Raw genomic sequence first — 25,677 nt, 5'->3', positions numbered from 1 at the left:
AAAATTGTCTTTGGCTCTGTCATATGATGACTAGAGTAGGTTAAACAGATTCAAGAACATTCAGGTTTCATTAGTTTTAGACAACACTTTGTACATTATATGTGCTTTTACTTGCATTATTATATGCAATCTTCAAAGCCAATCTGTGAGGTAGCCATTAAATGTCATTGGTTTACAAGTGTTAACACCAGCTCAGGCAGGCCCATTGGCCTCAGGGCATGCAGCCGGAGACTGGAGGAGCTAGGAGCAGGGTTTCTGCTCATAGACTTAGTTCATCTTCTGGTCTACACTGGGGTTCTCTGGAACATCCATTGAAAGTCACTGTATTAGTTTGTATTAGTTTCCTAGGGCTGTGATAACAAAATGCTACAGACTGGGTGGCCTAAACAACATACATTTATTTTCTTACAATTTTGGAGGCTGGATTTTCAACATCAAGGTGTTCCAGGGTTAGTGTCTTCTGAGGACCCTCTGTCCTTGACTTGTAGATGACAATTTTCTCCCTCTGTCTTTACATCGTCTTCCCTCTGTACCTGCTGCATCCAGATTTCCTCTCCTTATAAGCACACCAGTGATATGGTGTTAGAGCTCATCCAAAAGACCTCATTTAACCTAATTACCTCTTTAAAGACTCTCTATCCAAAAATAGTCTTGTTCTAATGTATGGAAGGTTAGGACTTCAACATATAAATTTTGGGATGATACAGTTCAGACCATAAGAGTCACCAATGACAAAACTATGTCCTTATTCACTTAATATTTAAAAATCATGTGTGATAAAATGAAATTTGCAGTACCTGCAACACTTTTTATAATATAAACTCGAATATTAAAAATCAAAAATGAATCTTTTTTAGCTTCAATTATAACAATATTTAGTCATGCCAAACTCTACAGTTTTTTCTCTGGTTTGTTTTCCTGGTTGTGAGCAGAAATAAATGACAGTGGGGCTCAGGACTTTTATTTCATAAAGGTCAACAATTAAGAAATTTTTGACAACATTAGCTCAGAAAATTAAAAATTAGGTAATTCAATAATGCTATAAACCTGGTAGATGTAAAAAGTTCACTTGTCAGCCCATGACTCCTGAGAAGTTTTCCAAGGCAAAGCAGATGAGAGACCCATCCCAAATAAGAGACCAGTCCCCAAGCAAGAATGTAACTTGCTTCTTCTTATGACCTAATGTAACATCCATGAAGCTTCCTTGATGTCAGAAGTGCTGGCTCAGACTTCCAGAACTGCAGAAGCTATGTGAAATCTGTGGCTTTGAGGGGAGTTGCAGTTAGAGCCTATGGATCTTAAATTAGTTGGTTAACAACTTGATTGGAATGTCTATGCTTTAGAGGAATCTTCACATATCCAAATAAATATTTAGGGAAGCCAAGGGTGGCTATATGCCCTAGGGTAATTAAAAGTTTAATTGGCAAAATTCTTAATATATGGTACATTTTCCATCTGAAATATTCTATTAGAAACAATACTAAATAAACAATTTCAGAGCACATATTTAATGAGATATTTACTAATTCCTTTGTTACCTGACATCAAATTAACAAAACAGAAAATTCAGAAATTGTCCACAATAGAAGGAGTCTCAACTTTCTCTTTTATATTTACTAAAAAGAAGAAAGTTCCACTGAAACGTAGGCATCATCTGGGAACATTAAAAAATTCTACAATTTAAAGTACAATAAAACAAATAAATAAATAAATAAATAAATAAATAAATAAATAAAATTCCACAATTACCTCTTGCGTAGACCAATGTACTTCAGAATATGAAAGGCCAGTCATAGCAAACATATTTGCAAAATTAATCATACTGTAGCCATGGCAGACTATGTAAACAAATACCAATAAAACAAGTAAAATGTACCTTCTTTTAGTAATAAATATATCTTATTAAAATATATTTCATTTAAGAAAATAAAATTAGTAATCAGGTAAAGTCAAATTGATTATTTAATAAAATTACATCATCCATTAGTTAAATTTTACTACTATATGATGACCTGGTTTGGTATCTTGGGAAAAACAATATTTCTACCGAGACAGTATACTTGGAAGGTTTTCAATAGTTAATTCTAGATTTACTTGATTTCACTAAAAGTTAAAAACAACATTTTTAAATTTACAAGTATGTCTACCTTTTAGATATAAGTGTGAATAAACCCCTCTTTTACCCACCCTTGTATTACTTTCCTCCTTCTTTCCTTCTATTCTTTCAGTTTCATATTGCTTGTTCCTGTCTCTGACATCTATGTGTGTCCCTGGGAGATCTCTAGTTTGAGAATTATGACTCTACATTGAACTACTAATAGATTCTAAAGAGCACTATGTTCTTGTTCACCTCTTCAGTTTGGCACTTCTGCACCCTTGTCCTAAAATGATTTGAATGCCCTTTTCCATGTGGACAACTTCTAGTCTTTGAGATCAATTTCAAATATTTCTGCCATGGATTCTACTATGTTCTCCCCAAACAAATATCATCCCTCCTTTGTGCCATCATTTTTCTTTTGCTCTAATTTTTGTATAACTTCTATCATATTGTTTTGACATGTTTGGTTCACATGTCTTTTCTTCAATAACCCTATGTAACTTGATACAGGGAGCACCCCTTATTAGGTATTCTATAGAGATAGGAATCTCACCATCTTGCCCAGGGTGGTCTCAAACTCCTGGACTCAAGGTATCCTCCTGCCTCAGCCTCCAAAAGTGCTGGGATTACAAGCATGAGCCACTGCGCCTGCCTTCTGCCATCTTCTTATGAAACAAACAACCTTCCAACTCTGAAAGCAGTAATATGAAAGCAGAAAATGAACTAAAATTTGTAAGGAGACTGACAAGAGTATTTACATTGCATAGCAATCCCAAAGTTTTAAAACTCTTCTTTTAGGTATATCACTTTTTCTATAAACTTTCTACTACCTCTAATAGTAACCACATAGTCCTTTCTCCTTATTTTTCTTCCTTCTCAGAAGCAATTGGCTTTAATTTTCCTCCTTGCAGTCGCTCTATAAATTTCTACAATCATGGTATTTTAATCAAGGAGATAAAAGTTTGACAAAAAATATGAAGCAAAATAAAAATTCTGACTTTAGCTGTAACTTCAAACATCTGCATTTATTTAAGCATGGCTTTGCACAGTGTTATGTGCCACTAAAGAGAAGTGTGTAGTATTATGAAATAGTGTAATGATGATTCATAAACTAGTTTGGCAATTGAGGAAATGCTGACTTTGAGCAGATAACATTCACACTAGATGAGCAGAATGAGTAAGAAATATTTGACAAATCTTGAAAGCAAGACTTTAACAAAGTGAGTTTGATGAAGGCAAATCATTCAGGTAGAGGAAATGCACCTATGAAGCTCCTACAGTGGCATGAAAATGAAATTTCAAAAACTGAAAGAAGGATAATGTGAATGAAGCTCTAATTTTCAAGGTAGTGCCAAAGGCGAGACTATTTAGAATGACAGAGACTGTATCACATAGGACCTTAAGGTTCATGTTTAGAATTTGGAGTTTTGTTCTAAGAACAAAGGAAGCCACTGAGTTGTATTAAACAGGGAAGGAATTGACAAAATTATATTTGCTTTCTGCAAACCTCATTCTAATGGTAGTATGGAGAATTGATCAGAGAGGCAAGACTGCCTCTGGGAAAGTTACGAGGCCCTTTCACGATTCCTGGTGAAATATGATAGTGACCTGGAAAAGGATGATGATATTAAAGAAAGACGGCAGATTTAAAACACATTTAGCAGAAAGAATCAACAGGACTTAATGATTAATTGGCTATAAAGGATTAACAAGGTGGACATGACAAGGATAATGATCAGTTTCTATCTTGGGCAGATTGGTGATAATGTGCCATTTATAGAGATTTGTGCCCCGAAGGGGTCATGACTGAAAGGTAAGATGATAGGTTTAGATGGGGTGTGTTTAGTTTGAAACACATGTGAACCATTAAATTTGTTGAGAAGGCAATTTGAGCTATAGACCTGGCACTAAAGGATGAGGTTTGAGCAGAAGAAATAAATTTTGAAGTCATTAATATAAAAATAGCACCTGAAGGCATAAGAATAGTTGCAACATCTTATAAAGTTTACGTGAGAAGAGAACCTACTATTAATCCATCAGTCATTTGACTTTTAAAAGACGAAAGAGGATAACATAATATGAACATCAAACAATAAACAGGCACACAAACCCCGTCTGCTACTCTTCAGGTTCTTTAGGAGAATGATTTGGGAAAGTTATATAGAGCTGTTTGTCAAGATCATTTACTACTTGTATCTTATATTGATGACCAAATAAATTTTAAAACTCATCCACTGATATTTGATTTTAATATACATCATGAAACATGGGGTGGAATATAACTCATCATTATGAAATTAGTAACTCACCAAGGTTTTGGTCAGAGAATGATAGACAGAACTCAAGACAAAAATTACTGAGCCAAGAATCAAACTCTAATCAACTGCTAGGGCCTTGTCGCAGTCTCTTGGGATGTAAATGTTCTTGACTCTTAATTGAAAGTTGGAGTTGATTCTAATAAGTGATTCTATGATTAACCATAGGCCACTTAGCCTCAGGACCCTGGAAACACCATTGTACCCAGCTACAGAAAATCCGACCCATAGCTTTGATCACCTTGGTCAACTCCATCTTGGCTTTAGCTCAGACATCAAGGTTAATCTGTTTATTGCTTCCTGGCTCTGTAAGTAGAAAGCATGGATCACTTGAAGCGTCCATAAAGACGAAGTCTGCTTTCACTCCCTCACATTCCAGGCTATGTAGTGACCCCCAGAACAAGTACTTTATTTATTTATTTATTTATTTATTTATTTTTTAAAATTATTTTTTATTATTATACTTTAAGTTCTAGGGTACATGTGCATAACATGCAGGTTTGTCTGTCGCCCAGGCTGGAGTGCAGTGGTGTGATCTCAGCTCACTGTAACCTCTACCTCTCAGTTCAAGCGATTCTGCTGCCTCAGCCTCCTGATTAGCTGGGATTACAGGCACGTGCCACCACACCTGGCTAATTTTTGTGTTTTTAGTACAGACAGGGTTTTGGTATGTTGGCCAGGCTGTTATCGAGCTCCTGACTTCAAGTGATCTGCCCACCTCGGCCTCCCAAAGTGTTGCAATTACAGCCATGAGCTCTACAAATGAAAGGAAAGTTCCATTCTTGTCTCAAGTTTATTGCTTGCTCTTGGGTACCAGGATCCAACTATATTATCTCTCGTATTTGAAGAGCATAGGAAATAAGAAACACCATATACACAAGTAATATTCTGAGGGGTGAGGTAGATCATAAGGGTATAAACATTTACTGAAAGATTAAGTTGAAAAATAATTATTTCTCCTCCCTGTTTCTCTTAATGCTGCCCTCTGTTATTCACAATTCCCTTGTATCCACCAGAGGGCCACTGAAAAGGTTAAAAAGGAAAAAATAAATAAATAAATAAATAAATAGACTCCTAATGCTTATTAGATAATGATTCCACCTCCGAGACCAAGAAGCAGAAAGCACAGGTGCTTCATAGAGAAGATAATAATTTATTTAGTTATATCTCAACTCTCCTGCTGTTGTTTTGCTATGTGCAAGGAGTACCCACACATACCCTTGAAATGAAGCTTTCTAGCACCCAGAAAAATAGGGCTTGGGTCTCCCTGTATGTTTTTCAGTTTGTCAATTTCACCTTGAAAAATCAGATTTAATTTTAATGGTATTGGCCTATCATAAATATTTTAGGACAGAAATTAAAGTACCTTTAGACTCATCTAGCCCAAACCTCTTGTTTCAAAGGGTGAAGTGGAGACAGAGAGGTGAGGTGATTTTTCCAAAAGGCACATATAGCTGGCTAGTGGCAGGACTGCAACTAGAATATAGTACTGTGAACTTTCTATGATAATGCATAACTCAGGATGACTGTAAGATCACCAAACATAAAGCATTATAAGTTTTTGCTTGATGTTAAAAAATTGCTGAAAGGAGAACAATGAGCAATAGTTTGAAAACATACAGTTCCCCAAGTGTACAATATGGAGAATGTCAACTTCGTACAATTAACATAACCTTAGACTTTCCCTCAAGCTTAAAGTAAAAAACCAGCATGCACTTCTGAGGGCTATTGACTGGAGGATGAAGATAAGATAATCTTATGTAGGAAATTTTATCTTTGAAATTAACTACATTTTACTTGCTGGGTAAATAAAAGTGGGTACAAAGAAGAAAATAAAAGACTTATTGTTTGGACTTTTTGAATAGGTAGACATTTTAATACCTTTTGTTCTCTGTGTGATTTTTAATACTACTTTTTATTTTAGTGTGAACTAACATTAGTAACACCTGAAAGAACATTCTGAATTATCTTGAGGACATTTATGCAAATGGTAGAAATAAAATACAAATAGTTTCCTAAGAGGTGCAAAGGCTGTGCTCAGATTATTTTCTCAGCAGTCCTCAATTCCGCTGCTTTTTCCCTTTCCTGTCTTCCATAACCCCTGTCTTCTCTTCCTTTTCCTTCTCCTTTCTCTTTCCTATGAATACATGTACACAGATTCAGAAGTAATACCTAGAGAACCTTATGAAGGAAGGATTTGGGGACTCCTTAGGGAAGATTTACAGATCTCAAAATTTAATCAGAATTATTGTTTTCACTTTAACCAGCAATCTGGGTCTGGATAAGAGGTTGGAAAACCATAGGCTATGAAACCAGCTGCTCCCCTATTTTGCTCCCTCTCCTGGAAGGGAACAATATTGAAAGCAGGCCAGTTAACAACCCTACAATAGCCTCTAAGCTGTTCAAGTGAAAGGAAAAGTTTCATTTTAAATAAAAAGCTAGAAGTGATAAGCTTAGTGAAGAAAGTATGTCAAAAGCTGAGATAGGCCAAAAGCTAGGCTTCTTGTGACAAACAGCCAAGGTGTGAATGCAAAGGAAAAGGTTTTGAAGGAAATTAAAAGTGTTACTCTAGTGAACACATGAATGATAAGAAAGGAAAGTAGATTTATGGCTATATGGAGAAAGTTTTAGTGGTCTGGGTAAAACATCACACCAGCCACAATATTCCCTTAAGCCAAATTCTAATCCAGAGCAAGGCTCTAATTCTTTTCCATTCTATGAAGTCTAAGAGAGGTGAGAAAGCTGCAGAAGAAAAGGCCGAAGCTAGTACAAATTTGTTCATGAGGTTAAAAGTAGGAAGCTATCTCCATAACGCAAAAGTTCAAGGTTCAGAAGGACAAATATAGTGTGTTCTCACACATACGTGGGAGCTAAAAAAAGTACACTTTGTGGAGACAGAGAGTAGACTGATAGTTATCAGAGCCCAGGAAGGGTAGGTTAGAGAAGGTGATGAAGAGAGGTTGCTTAATGGGTACAAGTATAGAGTTAGATAAAAGAAACAAGACCTAGTGTTTGATAGATCATCTATCAAATAGACTATAGTTAACAATAATCTAATGTACATTTCAAAATAGAAAAGAATAATTTGAATGTTTCTAACATCAATAAAAGATAAATATTTAAGGTGAGGGATATCACAATTACCCTGAGTTGATCTTTACATATTATATTAATATATCAAATTATCCCATGTACCCCCAAAATATGTACATCCATTATGTATTAATATAAAAGTGCAAGGTGAAGCAGCAAGTCCTGCTGTAAAAGCTGCAACAAATTATTCAGAAGATCTAGTTAAGATAATTAATGAAGGTGGCTACACTACACAAGATTTTCAATGTAGACAAAGTAGCCTTCTATTGGAAGAAAGTGCCATCTAGGACTTTCAGAGCTAAAGAAAAGAAGCCAATGTGTGGCTTCAAAGCTTCAAAGGACAGGCTTTGTTAGGGGGTAATGCAGCTGGTGACTTTAAGTTGAAACCAATGCTCACTAACCATTTTGAATATCCCAGGGCCCTTAACAGGTACACTAAATCTGCTCTGCTTGGCTCTGTGAAAGAAACAATAAAGCTTGGATGCCAGCATATCTATTTACAGCAAGATTTACTGAACATTTTAAGCCTGCCGTTGAGATCTACTGCTCAGAGAAAAAAATCTCTTTCAAAATATTACTGCTTCTTGACAATGCACCTGGTCCCTCAAAAGCTCTGGTGGAGATGTTCAATGAGATTAATTTGTTTTTCATGCCTGCTACCATAATATCTATTCTGCAATCCATGTATCAAGAAGTAATTTTAACTTTCAAATCCAATTATTTTAAAAATGCATTTCAGAAGGCCTTTGCTGCCACAGATAATTATTACTCACATGGAATCACTACTTTCCTCAACAAAGTAAATTGAAAATCTTGAGTCTGTGGCCAGGATAGCAGGGGTCCGCTGTGAGGAGTTCCGCACTTGTGCTGCCAGGAGCTTTGGCTCCACGCCCTGTGTGGTGTGACTTTAACCTGAAGAAAGAAAGAAGATAGAAATTACATTCCTAGGAATCCAGAGTCAAATTACTGATTATTCAGCAATATAGGCAGCCCTCAAAGGTGATCTTGTTCCCATGTTGTAAGCAAGGAAACTGATGCAAATAGAAGGAGTTGTCAGACACCCTATCAGGTTGGTGCCCCTCAAGGCCAGAGATCCCAGAAGAAAGAGCAGGCACCCATCTTTGCTGTTCTGCAGCCTCCTTGAGTGACATCTCCAGGTGTGGGAGTGAATCCGAGGAATAGGGCATGAAGTGAACCCCCAGCAAACCGCAGCAGCCCTACAGACGAGGGACCTGACCATTGAAAGAAAAAAAAAAAACCAGCAAAAAATCATCAACAACAACAAAAAGTCCCCACAAGAGCCCCACCCAAGGGTCAGCAGGCTCAAAGATTGAAACTGGACAAACTCATGAAGCTGAGAAAGAATCAACAACAACAAAAAAATGCTGAAAACCCAAAAGGCCAGAGTGCCTCTTCTCCTCCAAACAATTGCAATGCCTCTCCAGCAAGTGTGCAGAGCTGGACAGAGGATGAGATGGATGAATTGACAGAAGTAGGCTTCAGAAGATGGGTAATAAAAAACTCTGCTGAGCTAAAACAGCATGTTCTAACCCAACGCAAAGAAGCTAAGAACTTTGATAACAGGTTAGGGGAGCTGCTAACTAGAATAACCAGTTTAGAGAGGAACATAAATGACCTGAGCAGAGCAGAGAAACGCAGCACATGAACTTCAGGAAGCATACAAAAGTATCAATAGCTGAATCTACCAAGTGGAAGAAAGGATATCAGAGTTTGAACGCCATCTTGCTGAAATAGGCATGCAGACAAGATTAGAGAAAAAAGAATGAAAAGGAACGAACAAAGCCTCCAAGAAATATGGTGCTACATAAAAAAACCGAACCTATGACTGGAGTACCTAAAGGAGACAGGGAGAAAGGTAACAAGCTGGAAAACATACTTCAGGATATTATCCAGGAGAACTTCCCCAACCTACCAAGACAGGCCAATATGCAAATTCAGGAAATATAGAGAACACCACTAAGATATTCCATGAGAAATTCAACCCCAAGACCCATAATCATCAGATTCTCCAAGGTCGAAATGAAGGAAAAAAATGTTAACAGCAGCTAGAGAGAAAAACAAGGGAAGCCCCTCAGACTAACAGCAGACCTCTCAGCAGAAACCCTACAAGCCAGGAGAGAGTGGGGGCCAATATTCAACATTCTACAGAAAAGAATTTTCAACCTAGAATTTCATATCCAGCCAAACTAAGCTTCATAAGCGAAGGCAAAATAAAATCCTTTCCAGACAAGCAAATCCCGAGGAATTTTGTCACCAACAGGCCTGCTTTGCAAGAGCTCCTGAGGGAAGCACTAAATATGGAAAGGAGAAACCAGTACCAGTCACTGCAAAAAGACAACAAAATATAAAGACCAATGACACTATGGAACAACTAGTATGCAAACCAACTAGATAGCATCATGAAGATAGGAACCAACCCAAATGCCCATCAATGATAGACTGGATAAAGAAAATTTAGTACATATACACCATGGAATACTATGCAGCCATAAAAAAATTGAGATCATATCCTTTTCAGGGACATGGATGAAGCTGGAAGCCATCATCCTCAGCAAGCTAACACGAAAACAAACACCACATGTTCTCACTCATAAGTGGGAGTTGAACTATGGGAACACATGGAGACAGGGAGTGGAACAACATAAACCCGGGCCTGTTGGGGGGGTAGAGCGCAAAGGGAGGGAGAGCACTAGGACAGATAGCTAATGCATGCTGGGCTTAGAATTTAGATGATGGGTTAATAGGTACAGCAAACCACCATGGCACACGTATATCTATGTAACAAATCTGCACATTCTGTACATGTATCCTGGAGCTTAAAGTAAAATTTTTTAAAAAGAGAGATTAATTAGAGCATATTTCTTTTCTAGGTTAGGAGGACACTAATGATATTGAGTAACTTAAAAGTACATGAGGAAAATGGATGAGTAAGTAGATTGTTTTAGACATTTTAAGGGGTATCCTTAAAAAAAGAAAATTGCGTTTGTAATATGCATTCATATATACGTTTACTTTTTAATACATAAATGGGATTTTTATTTATTTTTGATTATTTTCTGCATATAAAATATGTTTTGGATATTATAGTATGAAAGGCTCATCTTTTTTAAACTACTGAATTTTTACTTTAAATGTAAGGTACATGCATTCAGTTTATACAATTATTCTTATATATTAATTTTTTTTTTTTTGAAATGGAGTCTCACTCCGTCGCCTTGGCTGGAGTGCAGTGGCACTGTATCAGCTTATTGTAACCTCCGTCTCCTGGGTTCAAGCCATTCTCATGCCTCAGTCTCTCTAGTAGCTGGGATTACAGGTGTGTGCCACCATGCCCAGCTAATTTTTTTTGTATTTTTTCAGTAGAGACAGGATTTCATCATGTTGGCCAGGCTGCTCCCAAACTCCTGACCTCAAGACATCCGCCTGCCTTGGCCTCCCAAAGTGCTGGGATTACAGGCACGAGCCACCACACCCGGCTTACTTATTTTTTATAATGTTGAATATATCCAATACAAACACAATAAAATGAATTAAATCTAGAGAGAGGTAAATATTGGAATTTGGGATAAGTGTATGGTGGAGGAAATGGGATCATTTAACATCAAGTGTTAGCCAAAGATAGGTATATAGATAGGTAAGTATGTAGGATGGTATAGATAATGATGATGATGATAATTAATAGATAACTAACACCATGCATATTTTATTTTTATTTATTTATTCCTTTTTTTCTATGTTTTCCTCTGATTCTCAGTTTCAGAGCATCTTAGGTGAGATACTTTCTGTTCTAAGGAGTACATATCCTTATAAGAGATAGTCATGTTAACAAATATAATTGATTACATCATACAAATTTTACCACTCTGATTTAGAAAAAGTCACTGATTATAAAATATATCAATTGTTTACTGTGTTTTCTTAAATTATATTGCTCCAAAAAAGGCATTGTTTCAAGAAAATTCATGTCTTCCTCAAAAGCGTTTGAATTGTTGTAGAAATATAAGACACACAACAAATGCTACTTCAATGAATATGTCCATAAGCCCCTATATAGCTCCATCAATGACTCATAAAATATTTGTTTTGACATACACTCTAGCCTCTAATTAGAGTATCAGACTGAGACTAAAATATAGAGAACTTGGGTAACAAAATATAGTACTAAATAAAGATCATGGTTTCTATAGACCTAGGAATAGATAATTCATCAGAAAACAGAAGAAACCTAGTTACTCACACAGGACTAAAGCTAATTTTCCTGACTCAGGCTATTGCCCTTCTTACTGTATTCAGCTGCCTCTTTCAAACTAACTGGAGATTGCTGGAAAATTATACATTCTTCATTTTACATCTATATATTCATTTCACTAACACATAAATTCTACATGATTTTTAGAAGAATTTTTTTGTCACTAAAACAGAATGACATATAACAAAGTCAGGAAATTTGGGACATAAATGTTTACATAATTATTTATTTCACTTTTTTAGTATTTATGGAAATATTATTTACATAAAAACTAACAAAATATGCTAACCTTATGAAATGTCCAGAGATATCACTTATACCTGTGTTGAGATCTCCCTCTAATGTGAGTAAGGAATTCTCTATATATTCATCTGTTTTAAGGGGAAAAGCCACCGTGGAGGAGAGAATTGATGCTTCTGAGATAAATGGACACTGGGGAAAAAGTAGCCAGGGCCTCTAATCTGAAGTTACAAAGCCCCCAAAGAGTTATCTGATTCATGAATCTCTAAGTATCAGTGAAGAGGAGCACACACTATAGTTAATCATCTTAACTTGACATTTTCATGTTCTTATTCTCCTTAACTTGATATTTTTATTTTCTATTTCACAAGAAACTAGCATATGACCATCAACTGAGAAAGAAGGATGTAAGAGGCTAGCAGGAAATCTATTTTCAAACTCCTAAATGATTCTTGAGTTTAGTTCCAAACTACTTGGCTGAAAACTTCTCTGACAGTTTTAATATTAAGCTAAGGGCTTAAAAGGTAATTCTTGTCCTTCAGATTGCTTCAAGCATTATTCATGGGAGAATGCTTTCTTAACCCTGACACACTCAGATGGGACATCTCATTTGAGAAGCTGTTTGGAGTCTCTTGATTTAACTTTAACACTTATATGACTTGTATTGTAGTTCATAAAAGTGCACAATAAAATAAAAATTTTAATAATTTACCATTTAAGTAAAATGGATGTACAAGGAAGATCTCTGTTTATCCAGTGACTTCAGATACTTCCTCCTTCCTGTCAGTGTGATTTAGGGGATATTAGCACCTCCATTTAAGAAGTTCTCATTATCAGGTTCTCTTAAACTAATCACACCTCAGAGCATTGGGCTCTTTCTCACCTCTTTAATGAGCTCCTGCTTCTCCCTAGGCTTGAAATTGTCATTTCCTCTATGAAATCTTCCTTTCTGTCCCTCAGGAAAGAAACTTTGGAGTTGTACTTTACTTTTGCTCTCACATCCTATTTTCAGTCAGGAAATCATATGGGCATTGCATTAATAATATATCTGCCAACCATCTATATTTTATACCTTCATTGCTATGACCTTGGCCTCCTGTACCATGTCTCCTGTAGATTACCATCATAACATTCTCTTAATTGGTCTCTCTGCTCTCACTTGTTTCTCCTCCAGTCCATTCTAATGCAACATATCTCATTCTTTTTAAGGCATTATTAGTCAGGCCATGTCCCTCTCTGCTACAATCACTGCAATGACTCCTCATTTTACTTCATATAAAGATTTAAATTCTAACAATATGAGGCCCCGTGCCACCTGACCTCCTGCTACTACCTGACTTCCACATTCTACTATGTTCCCCTCATTATTCCGTACCAGACATCCTAGAAATTCTCTGGCCAAGGCAGGCCTGTGTTATCTCTTTGTGAGGTACATGATGGGAGCATGGGAGAAGGGTAGTTTTATGACTTACACACACACTGAAAGTCAAGGTGTTATTAGGCATAAATGAAATTTATTTTTTAAACATGTGGCTCTTAAGTAGGTCTCTTGATGACATAGATAAGATAGTGGACATGTATAACACATTTGTTTCAAGTTGGGATTTAGTGAAATTACTATGTGATCACGTGTTTTCGCAACACATCCCAACTTGTCTTTAAATAACTGAGTAACTAATTTTATAAGATAATTAATTCAAGAATGTTACCATCCCTCCTGCTCTTTCTACCAAACTATAAAGAAGATTCAATCTATTTTCAGGATAAGGGGCACTGCCTTACTATCCTGGGACAAAAGGTTTGTATTATAATGAAGATTTAGAGAAAATGACAAGGAAAAAATGAACAAAACAGAATCCCAGGAGTAGTTTGTAAATGCTTTTGAAAAGAACGACTGTGCTACATAGCCATTAGATCAAGAAGAGGACGGCACAAAACAGGTAAAAAGCATTTTGTGGGAGACTTATTTTTCCCTCATGGTGTTTGGGAAAATACAAGTAAAGGATGTTATTAATTTGAAATCTGCGTTGGGTCTTCTTTTAATTGGAAGACCTCTCTGGGACTAAACTACATGATTCATATTCTATTATAGTCAAATTTTGAAATTTAGATGTTATAGTTTCACCAATTTATAGTGACTCTCCAATACACTTGAATATGTACAAAGGCATAAACTTGAAAGCGGGAAATGTGCTCAGTAACCCATGAGCTGACAGGACACTCAGCTGGTGAGAAAGTCAAATGTCAGCACATTTCACCTCTGCTTCCACTTATTATCACATGCCCATGTAGCAGTGTGGTTGATGAAATTTGGGGACGGGAAACTCAGTAACTTGATGTATTGCAAATATCTAAATATATTTTTCTCAAGAATGTAAAAAATGTATTTTACTTTTAATTATTTCAGTGCCTCCAACAACTAAATCAGACTAGTCAGAAAAGATATAGATTGCTTTATAATTGGCCAGGATTTGCTGAAGAGCCACATTGGACACTTAGAGGTATAGAATGGCTTCCAATGTAGATGGACTGTATCTGAAAAGTTAAAGAGAATTGTTGATATTTTCTCAATATTCTTTTAATTTTTATCAAAGCTACATATTTACATAATTTAAAAATTTGAATCATTATCTAAGCCACCATCAGTTCTCATCTGGATTAGTACAAAATGACCTCTTAACAGATCTCTTTGTTTCTACCACTTTTCTCTGTCGATGCAGCCATCAGAGTGACCATGTTAAAAATGTAGCCATTTCATGTCCCTCTTTGCTCTAAGCTCTCCACCTCACACAGAGTAAAGTCCATAGTGCTTTTTAATAACCTGAATTATCCTGCACTATGTTGCCTCTAGTTCCCTCTCTGATCTCACCTCTGACTCCTCCCTCCTTAGTCAGGCTTCTAGAGCCACACTGGCCACTTAGCATCCTCCCCTCAGTGCTTTGTCCCACTTAAGCCTTTTCAAAGTCTGGTCCCTGGGTCAGTACTGTCAGAATCATCTGGCAACTTATTAGAAATGCAAAATCTCGAGCCCACCTGAGATCTACTGAATTAGTTACTTTGGGGATGGGGTCTGGAAATCTCTGTTTATCAAGCTCTCCAGATAACTGTGATGCAGGCTAAAGTTTCAGAATTGCCTTGTTTCCTCTGCTTAAAATATTTTCCCTCTGTACCTTAGGTTGGGTTCTTTAGAAAACAGAGCTTGAGACAGGGGTTCTTACTAACTGATTTGCTGAGGAAGTGCTCACGGGTAAAATCTGTAAGGAGACAAGGGAGAAGGATAAAGAAGGGGAAGAAGCTAAGTCTTAGTGGAATCCCACAGGGAGCTCTGAAGCATGAGTGTTCCACCTGGAGATAAGAAATCCAGTTTTTGTACTCCAAAATCAGTCAGTCAACTATTGTGAGCTGCCCTGTGAGAAGAGAATAAACTGTCAGACATTATAGAGGTGAAGTACTTTCTATCAGCCAACGGTGAGTTCCGGAGGAGCATACAGCTATGATTTCTTAGCAGTCAACACTCGAAGCTGGTGAAAGTTGGCTGCACCAACCTGTTAAACTGGGTCTGAGCAGGGCACCAATGGGTAGTACTATATCCAGATGCATCCCTGACTCTCTCTTACTTGGATTCTTCTTAATTACTCATAAGATAATGGTTACCTTTAAGCAGTGATAATTCTTTCTGACTAAGAAACAAGAATCAAGGCTGAAATATAGTGGAGCACACATGTTTACCTCTGCTCTCTCCAGAAACCATATTCAAAAGAGAATAGCGGGACATTGGCTTTTGTTTAGGTCAAATATCATTGTGTTAATGAGGCCATCTCTTACTACCCTATCTAAAACAGCAACACCCTGTTCTCCTCCTAATACTTTTTTTTTAGGTCAGGCTTATTGATGAATAAAATTCATATGGTAAAATTTACTAATTTTCTAATGGTACAGTTCTATAAGGTTTTACAAATGTACAATTGTGTAAATTATTAACAAAGTCAAAAAATATAAGTTACTTTGCCACAAGATATTCTCTTTTGCCCATTTTCAACCAGATCTCTTCTTATCTGTAGCCTCTGGTAACAATTGATCTTTTTTCTGTTCTATCATTTTGCCTTTTTCAGAATGTTATATAAATGGAATCATGCAGTATGTAGCCCCTTGAGTCTAGCTCTTTTCACTCAACATAATGCATTTGAGATTTGCCCATATTATTGCATCTGTCCAGACTCCATTCCCTTTTATTGGTTAGTATTTCATTGTATGGATATACCATACTCTGTTTATCACCCACCAGTTGAAATGTATTAGGTTCTTCTCACCTACCCCCTCCAGTTTTGGCAATTATGAATAAAGCTGCTATAAACATTTGCCTACAGGAGTTTGCATAAATTTAAATTTTCATTTTTTTCATGTGCATATATGATTGTTGCATCATATGGTGCTATGAATTAAATGTTTGCATTCCCCCAAAATTCATAAGTTGAAGCCTGAATCCTCAATGTGACACTATTTGGATGTGGGGCCTTTGTAAGGTAATTAGGTCATGAGAGTAGAATCTTCAGGAATGGATTACCGCCCATTAAGAAGAGACATGAAAGAAATTGTCTCTTTCTGCTCCCCACCTTGCGAGGACACAGTAAGAAAATGCCCAAGAGGAAACCATGAAGTGGGCTTACACCAGACACTGGATCTGCCAGAGCCTGGATCTTGGACTTCCCAGCCTCTAGAACTGTGAGAAATAAATTCTACTGTTTAAGCCTCTCAGTTTATAGTATCCTTTTATTGCAGCCTGAGCCAACTAAGATATAGGATAAGAAACTGCTCAACAGTTTTCCAAAGAACCTGTACTATTTGGTCATCCAAACCAGGAATGTAAGAGAGCTCCAGCTGCTATGCATTCTCACTAACACTTGGTATTGTGACGTTATTTTTTTTTCAGCCATTCTAACAGGTGTGTGGTAATATTGGTGAGGTCCTTCCCCACATGACTAATGATGTTGAGCATCTTTTTGTGTAGTCCTTTCCCATCTATATATCTTCTTTAGTAAAATATTTGGTTAAATTTTTCCCATTCTTAGAATTTAAAATTTTAATTTTGAGCCACAGAAAAGTTGCAAAAGTAGAGTTTTCTGTTATCTTTGATCTCACGTCTATTAACATCTTTCATAATCATAATAATATAATTGTCTAGAACAAGAAATCGTCATTAGTACAGGATCATTAACTAAGCTATAGTCCTTATTTGAACTTTTCTAATCTTCCTATTAGAACGTTGTTTATCTGTTCCAGAATCCTATTTTGGATTCCACATTGCATTTAATTGTTTTTCCTCTTTAGTATTTTTCAGTATGTAATAGCTCCTCGTTCTTTCCTTGTTTTTCATAATTTTCACAGTTTTAAATAACACTTCAGTTATTCTGCAGAAGGTCCCTCAATTTAACAAAAAAATTTTCCCATAATTCAAATGAGGTTATGCATTTGTTAAAGAATGTCTCATTTTAAATTAGTTGTTTGTTTCTTTAAATTACTGAGGTTTGGGGGTCTTTTATTGAGAAATTTTGCAAATATTTCTCCCAGTTTGTTGCTTTTTTTAATTTTTTTTTTAGTGTCTTCAAAATGCCGAAGTTTTAAATTTTTGTTAAATACAATTTATCCTTCCTTTTCTTTCCTAGATCATTCTTTTTGTATCTTATCTAAATAATCTTTGCCTGACTCAAGATCACAAAGATTGTCTCCTATATTTTCTCTAGAAGTTTTATGCTTTGCGGTTTACATTTAGATTTTTGGCTCCACAGTCCTTCATGTTTGTGTGGTGTATGTATCAAAGTTTATTTTAACACATTCCAAAATTGATATTACATATATATTCTTTCTAGAATTCAAGAGGAAAGATTTTAAGGACCCCAGAAATAGGAAAAAAAAACCCAATATGAATAATGAATTTAACACTTACTCATGGACAAGACAGTCATCAACCCCTACTCCTTCTCGGTTCCTGCTGTAGGCCATGAGGCCAAGCCCATATCCAGTTCTTATGGATCAAAGCTTGCCAGCAACCAGACAAAAGGGATATGTGTGTGTGTGTGTGTGTGTGTGTGTGTGTGTGTGTGGCAAGAGGGGGATTTTTCTACTGCATAAACATCAATTTTTAGCAACGATTTTTGCTATTATTTGGTAATTATAAAATCAAAACTTTTATATGTATGAATTGGAAGAAAAAAAACTTTAGATACTATCTATACCAATGTATTAACATTATAGAAAAGTAAATGGAGTCTAGGTGATGCGAAGTGACTTGCCCAGACCATGCAGCTGGTTATTGTGTGGGTTACACCTTTTTGTCTTGTTTTGTTTTTGTTTTTGAGCGATAGAAAGGTTTATTGTGAAGAGTGAAAGAACAAAGCTTCCACAGCGTGGAAGGGGACCCGAGCAGGTTGCCCAGGTTATATCTTTAATGTATGCCAATCAGTTCATAAATCTGTGTACTTCCTATCATACCACAGAATACTAGTACCAACAGAAAGCAAGTATCAGCAAAAGCAATTATTTTCTTCTTCCTGATATGTAAGCATAATTAACAAAAATAAATTAAAATCCTGAAGTACAAAACAGTTCGATGTCTTTTCTGACTGGAACCCTGAAGGGTGCTGAAGAGAAGAAAAAGAAGGTTTCTGTTGTGCCAGAAACTTTCAAGAGAGAGCAAAAGAATTTCACAGAGCTGAAGATCAAAATGCCTAAGGAAAAAAATATGCTTCAAAAGGCAAGGAGGCAGCTTATCTATGAAAAAGCTAAGCACTATCACAAGGACTATAGGCAGATGCCCATAACTGAGATTCAAATGGCTAGGCTGGCAAGAAAAGCTGGCAACTGCTATGTACTGACATAACCCAAATTGGCATTTGTCATCAGGGTCAGAGGTATCAATGGTGTGAGTCCAAAAGGTGTTGCAACTCTTTTGCCATTGCCAGATTTTCAATAGAAACTTTGTTAAGCTCAAGGCTTCAATGAATATGCTGAGGCTTTAGAACCACATATTGCATGGGGGTACCGGAGCCTGAAGTCAGAAAATAAACTAACATATAAGCATGGTTATGGCAAAATCAGTAAGAAGCAAACTGCCTTGATAGATAACACTTTGATTTCTTGATCTCTTGATAAATCTGGTATCATCTGCATAGAGTATCTGATTCATGAGATCTCTACAGCTGGAAAATATTTCAAAGAAGCAAGTAATTTCTTATGCCCTTCAAGTTATCTTTTCCACAGAATAAAGAAAAAGACCACCTATTTGTAGGTGAAAATGCTAGCAACAGGGAAGGCTAGATCAATAGGCTTATTAGAAAGATGAACTAAGGTATCTACCATGATTATTGTTGTAATCTGGTCAGTTAATAGACAGTGACTTCTTTCAAATTGAAAAAAAATATATATCAGCTTGAAAAAAATATCCACATGCAGCTTGTGCATGCAGATTGGGTGATGCTGACTGAATTATTGAGGTTGATCTGGCTAAAGAGGTTTCCAGGCCTGAAAGTATTATGACAAACTCAACTTTTTCTCATATGTGACAACTGAAGCATGAAAAGTGTAAGATCATCTAGGGAGAGTGCTGTTATCTCTGGAGTTAACAATACTCCATTGATCAACATCAAATTTATTCCAAAGTAGCTTTCATTTGATTCAATCTACTAGTTCAGAGAGTAATTTTTGTTGCTTAAAAAATTATTTGATATGACTTGGAAACTGCTATGATTTTTAAAGCTGTTTCCATTTCTTCCTTTATTTCCAGCCCCTCACTCCTTTCTTACACTGCCTTTAGAGGAGCTTTCTGAAGCTTCCAGAACCTCTTGCAAAGAATGAGGTACCGGATATATGTTCAATAGTACCAACTAGTTCACTCAGGTGAAGGGAAGCTGTGCACTTAGCATCCTGAATTCCTGTTTTCTCTCTGTACAGCCATAGCTTTCCCCTTTCTTCATCATTTCCCTGATGCATTCTCTCCTCTTCACTAATGAGCCCTTCTTCTCCTTCCCTCCTCTCTGTCTTCTTCCTTCTTATGCTCAATGACAAAAATTCATATTTCTGGACCATTGCAGAATGAACAAATAATGCAGTCAAGGGATTACATGGGAAGTAGGAGACGTACTCCTGGTATTTACTTTCTTTTAAATGTCTTTGATATAATAATTATTATGTAGGCAGATTTACTGTTTCCTCTGAATTTTTAAAGAATTTTTAAAGCTTCATATTTATTGACTTCTCAAATTATAATTGTCTAGTCCTATCTCACCTAACTTCAGGTATCTAATTTCTAGTGACTGCCCTAAGTGTTTCTGAGACACCTGTTGAAGGCCTCCATGTTTCTTACTCTGTCGTGGCTCAGCCGGGCTTCCAATCACTGATCTGTCTTGTTTCTGGGAGCATATTTGGCATCACCAAGATCCCCTCCTTCAGCAGGCTATTTTTTGTTTGTTTGTTTTGTTTTTAATTTAGCTTAAATCTTAGGTAGTTTTTTGTTGTTGTTGTTTTGTTTTGTTTTACAAAATTACAAAGCAGAACTCCATGAAGGGAAGATTGTGGTGGGGCTATGGGATTAGGGGATGGTGAAGAGGAGGAAGAGAAAGGCCCAGAAAAGAAGCCACTCACACACTGGGGACCAAGCAGAGACTGAACACCAGCTCAGCAGGGCCTGCATGTCCTGTTTTCACAGAGCCAGGCCAAAAGGCCTTAGAGAAGGATCTCAGTCCTCTAGAGACTGTAACCATTTGACAGAGCAGCTGCAGGCTGTGGCTTCTAGCAAAGCCCCAAGAAGCAGGCTTGCCTCCTCTCTTCATCTCCCCTTCTCCAGGCCAGAGAGCAGGCAGCCTGAGGCAGGGGTTGCGGGATACCCATCCAGCAACTTCAGGATGCTCTAGTGCTCCTTCAGAGTCTTCCAGGGCTGGTCTTTACTGGTGGGCATCCACTTCTTCTGTAGGTGGCCGTAATCCCGTGGAAGTCCTCCTTGTCCTCAGTGCCTGCCTGTGGATTCCCCGCCTCAGCTCCTGCTTTGAGGGCCTCAGCAGGTCGGGCTTCTAGATGCTGTTATGGCGCTCGACGCCAACTAAGCTCTACCTGGCGTTTGCACAGCCGGCTCACCGAGGATCTCATGCTTTTAGCCTGCTTCCTAACGGTCTGATCTCAGACTCCAGTAGGCCCTGGGGGATCGATCAGCCTCTCCCTGACGCAGGTCTCCGGGGACTTTTATGAGGACATTGAAGGGCTTGTTCTAACTGCTGAGATAGGTGAGGTGCCTTCAGCCCGGGAGGCTTACCCAGCAGGGTCACTAACAGGAAAGTTCTCTGCAGGGAAACAATGTTTTCCCAGGGGAAAATAGACAAATGGAAATAACATACCAGTTTTATTTGTGGCTGGAGATTTGTCTATGTTTAATCACTGTCATTATTCTACAAGAGTATTCCATTGTGAGAACACACCAAAACTTATGTATCCATTTTATTGTTTTTGCTTCTTTTTTTGTAGAGATGGGGTCTCGCTATCTTGCCCAAGGTGGTCTCCAATTTATAGCCTCAAGTGATCCTCCCACCATGGCTTCCCAAAGTGTTTGGGTTACAGGCCTGAGCCATGGGGCCAGGCGTCCATTTATTGTTGATAACATTTGGTTTATTTCCACGCCTGGCTAATTTTTTGTATTTTTAGTAGAGACAGGGTTCTGTTAGGGTATTTCTGTGTTCCCTGATGGCTAATGAGGTTGAACATCTTTTTCTGTTTATCAGAGATTTGAATTTCTTCTCTTGCGAAGTACCTATTCAAGTCTTTTGCCCATTTCTAAATTTGATTGTCTATATTTTAAAAATCAATTTGTAGAAATTCTTTATATATTACAATCCCTTTGAAGTTCCTAATTTTAATATAATTCAGTTTACCACCTTTTCCTTTAGGATCATGCTTTGTGTGCTCTGTTTAAGAAATCTTTGCTTACTCTAAGGTCTTGAAAATATTATGTTTTCCTCTAGCTTTATTGTTTTGCCTTTTACATTAAGATCTGCACTTCACCTGAATTACTGTTATAGTGTACAAAACAGGATATAAGATATACATAATGTATGTTATCTCCAGTTGTTTTATTGTAAACCCCAAAGTTTTCCTTATATGGCACTGTCATTTTATCAAATCAGATGACCGTACATGTATGACTCTGTTTCTAGACTTTCTAGTTTATTTCATCAGCATATTTTTCTATCCTTGCATAAATCTTTCACTGTCTTAAGTACTGTAATTTTATAATTCTTGATATTTAAGAGTGTAAATCCTCCAATATTAAATACTTTTGAAAACATTTTCTTCACTGTTTTTTACCACTAGCAATTCTTTGTAAAATTTAGATTCAACTTATAACTTTTTACAAAAAAGGATTTTAACTGGGATTGTATTAACTGTACAATTCAATTTGGGTAAAATTCATATCAACAATACTAAGTCTTCCATTATGAACATCTATAGTTCTCTTCACATTTTGATTGTTTTAATGTTTTACAATAATATTTAATACAGGTTTGACACATTTTTTGCTAGATTTATTTCAAGGTATTTCATATTTTTGATGCTACTGTAAATATGTTTTTAATTTTTAAAAATGTTTATTCTTTAACTTTTGATTATGGAAAATTTAACAGATGTACAAAGTAGAGAAAAATAATACAATGAATCCCAACCGACTTATCAGCTACCTTCAGCAGTCATCAACTCATGGCTAATTTTGTTTAATCTATACCTCAAACTTCCCCCCTGCACTGAATTATTTTGAAGCAAATCTAAAATATATATTTTCTTTTATAAATATTTCACTGTACATCTCTAAAAGGACTTCTTAAAACAGCACAACTATACTTTAAAAATATTATTACTAAAATATTTTTAACATTTAATATCATCAAATAACCAATTATTATTCAAAATTTTTAAACTACCTCATGCTTTTCTCTCCCATAGTTTTGTGCTTAAGATCCAAATAAAAGTCACATGTTGCCTTTTGTTGCCTTTTTTAAAATTTAATCCATTGATGTCTTTTCCTCTTTATGTTTTTTTCTAATTTTTAAACTAAAAACATTATATAGTAAAACTAACTTTAAAAAGTTTGATGTACAGTTTATGCATTTTTACATATTTCAACGTAATTTTTACATTGAAAAATATATATATAAATATATATATGTAAAAAATATATATAAATATATATATAAAAATATATACATATATATATATATATATATTCATGTTCATGTTACTACCACCACAATCAGGATGCCTTTAGTTTCATCACCAGAAAGATCTCCCTTATGCTATCCCAGTCATACTTCCTTTCCTACTCCCTGGCAATCACTAATCTGTTTTCTATCACTGTCGTGTTCTCTTTCTGAGAATGTCATATAAATAGAATCTTAGAGATTCATCAGTTGATTGTATTTATCAATTGTGCATTCTCTTTCATTGCTAAGTGAGATTCCATTGCACCCTCATTACCCTCTTCCCTATACACTCTCCATCAAATCATGTATACAACCAGTGAAAAATAACTCAATCACCTTTTACCTTTTTTTCATTCCCCGCCTCTATCTCTAATTTATGCTACCTTCTGTTCTCTACAACCACTTAGCATTCACTAGGTAAACCTGTGATCTGACATAAGAACTGGGAGTCATATGTTATACTTATTTATCTTCAGGAATAGTTATAACACTTCCCACCTGGAGAAGACATTTATATTTCACCTAGGCCCCTATTCTTCCCTTTCTCTCCTGTAGTTCTCTTAGAAAACTAGAAAACATGCTAAGTTTTTTGTGGAATGATGCCTGCTACTGCCCCAAATAAACAAGGTCTTTTTCTCTACAGCTAAATCCTCTGCCCACTGCCCCCCACCACCCTGCAACTACGCTAGCTTCTAAAAACATCCAATTTTGATTACCACATAAATGTTGAATATTCCACTGTGGTCTGAGAGAGTACTCGATATAATTTCAGTTTTCTTACATTTACTGAGACTTGTTTTGTGGCCTATCATATGGTTATCTTCAAGAATGTTCCATGTGCTGATGAATAGAGTGTATATTCTTCAGTTGTTGGGTAGAATGTTCTGTAAATATCTGTTAAATACATTTGTCGTAGGATATAGTTTAGGTCCATTGTTTCTTTGCTGACTTTCTGTTTTGATGACTTGTCTAGTGCTGTCAGTGGAGTATTAAAGTTCCCTATTGTTATTGTGTTGCCATCTCTCTCATTTCTTAGGTCTAGTCGTAATTGTTTTATAAATTTGGGATCTCCAGTGCAAGGTGTGTATATATTTAGAATTGTGATATTGTCCTGTTGGAATGAGGCTTTTATCATTATATAATGTCTCTCTTTGTCTTTTTTAACTGCTATTGCTTTAAAGTTTGTTTTGTCTGATATAAGAATCCTACTGCTGCTTGCTTTTGGTGTCCATTTGCATGGAATATCTTTTTCCACCGCTTTACTTTAAGTTTTTGTGAGACCTTATGTGTTAGGTGAGTCCCCTGAAGAGAGGAGAAATTTGGTTGTTGAATTCTTACCCGTTCTGCCATTCTGTATCTTTTAAGTGGAGTATTTCAGGCCATTTACATTCAATGTTATGAATGTAAATGAATACCTTGTTTTTTATTCATTGTGTTATTATTATACAGGTCCTGTGAGATTTATGCTTTAAGGAGGTTCTATTTTGGTGTACTCAAAGGATTTCTTTCAAGATTTAGAGCTCCTTTTAGCAGTTCTTGTAGTGCTGGCTTGGTAGTGACAAATTCTCTCAGCATTTGTCTGGAAAAGACTGTATCTTTCCTTCATTTATGAAGCTTAGTTTTGCTGGATACAAAATTCTTAGGTGATAACTGTTTTGTTTAAGGAGGCTAAAAATAGGTCTCCAATCCTTTCTAGCTTGTAAGATTTCTGCCGAGAAACCTGCTGTTAATCTAGTAGGTTTTCCTTTATAGGTTATGTGATGCTTTTGCCTCACAGCTCTTAAGATTCTTTCCTTTGTCTTGACTTTAGATAACTTGATGACTATGTGCCTAGGCAATAGGCACCCGGCCAGGTTTCCTTTTCTTGACTGCAATTCTTCATTGTGCTTTTAGCTTTCCATTGTCTTCAATCAGATACTTTTTATGCTTTTTCCAGACCTAAGTTATTTAGTCCACCATTATCAGAGACTTCCAATTTATTATTTAAATATCAACATGAGTAATTCTTCTGAATTTTTATCCCATCATATTTGCCTTCTTTGAAGGATCATATGAAACCACTGAAGTAACATTTAAGCCATGTTAACATTCCAGAGCTCTTTAAAAAGATGTATCTAAAGATGTATCTAATCTCAGTACTCTACTATTTTAGTGCCAAGGTTTACCAAAGAAAACAAGGACTTCTTCATAGCCTTAACTATAATTTTGCAAGTTATTATTTACCTTCCCTAGCTGCATTCATAATAACCTATACACATATTTTATTTCTCTATCTATATGTTTAATTTGTATTTGTGTTACTGGTGGAGGGTGTCCAGGTTCTTGGCATTTTGAACAAAGAATTGGACAAAATGCACAAAGAACGGGAAGAATGAAGCAGCAAAAGCAGAGATTTATTGAAAACAAAAGTATACTCCACAGGGT

This window comes from Macaca thibetana, chromosome 9 (genome assembly GCF_024542745.1).
Source record: "Macaca thibetana thibetana isolate TM-01 chromosome 9, ASM2454274v1, whole genome shotgun sequence".
Taxonomy (NCBI): domain Eukaryota; kingdom Metazoa; phylum Chordata; class Mammalia; order Primates; family Cercopithecidae; genus Macaca; species Macaca thibetana.
The sequence above is the reverse complement of the archived record's forward strand: the minus strand, read 5'-3'. Positions refer to the sequence as shown.